Source organism: Trichechus manatus, unplaced genomic scaffold (genome assembly GCF_000243295.1).
Source record: "Trichechus manatus latirostris isolate Lorelei unplaced genomic scaffold, TriManLat1.0 scaffold00072, whole genome shotgun sequence".
Lineage (NCBI taxonomy): Eukaryota > Metazoa > Chordata > Mammalia > Sirenia > Trichechidae > Trichechus > Trichechus manatus.
The window spans coordinates 7,605,636-7,606,768 of record NW_004444008.1 but is presented as its reverse complement, the minus strand read 5'-3'; positions in this window follow the sequence as shown (position 1 = coordinate 7,606,768).

The window sequence follows — 1,133 nt, the reverse complement described above, 5'->3', positions numbered from 1 at the left end:
GAAATCTACTGGAACTAATAGAATGATTCAGCAGAGTAGCAGGATACAAGAGAAACATTCAAAAATCAGTCGGATTCCTATACACCAATAAGGGGAACGATGAAAAGGAAATCAGGAAAACAATACCATTTTCAATAGCCCCTAAAATGATAAAATACTGAGGAATAAATCTGACCAGGGATGTAAAAGACCTATTCAAAGAAAACTACAAAACACTACTGCATGAAACCCAAAGGGATCTACATAAATGGAAAAACATACCATGCTCCTGGATAGGTAGACTCAACATTGTGAAAATGACAATTCTACCCAAAGCAATTTACAAATACAACTCAATCCGATCCAAATACCAACAACGTTCTTCAAAGAGATGAAAAAACTAATCACTAACTTTATATGGAAAGGGAAGAAGCCCTGAATAAGTAAAGCACTACCGAAGAAGAAGAATAAAGTGGGAGGACTAACACTACCTGACTTGAGAACCTACTATACAGCTACAGTAATCAAAACAGCCTGGTACTGGTACAATGACAGATACAGTGACCAATGGAACAGAATTGAGAACGCAGATGTAAATCCATCCACCTACGGTCACCCGATCTTCAACAAGGGCCCAAAGTCTATCAAATTAGGAAAAGACAGTCTTTTTAATGAATGGTGCTGGCAAAACTGGATATCCATCTGCAAAAAAATGAAACAGGACTCATACCTCATGCCATATACAAAAACGACTTCAAAATTGATCAAAGACCTGAATATAAAGCCTAAAACTATAAAGTTCATCGAAGAAATAATAGGACCAACACCTCTAGCCTTAATACATGGCATTAACAGGATACAAACCATAACCATCAACACACAAACCCCAATAAATAAGCTAGATAACTGGAATCTTCTAAAAATCAAACACATATGCTCTTCAAAAAACTTCATCAAAAGAGTAAAAAGAGAATCTACAGACTGGGAAAAAAATTTTTGGACAGTACAAGTCAGACAAAGGTGTAATCTCCATAAACTGCAAGAAAATCCAACACTTCTACAACAAAAAGACAAATAATCCTATTAAAAAATGGGCAAAGGAAATGAACAGACACTTCACCAAAGAAGACATTCAAATGGCCAACAGACACATG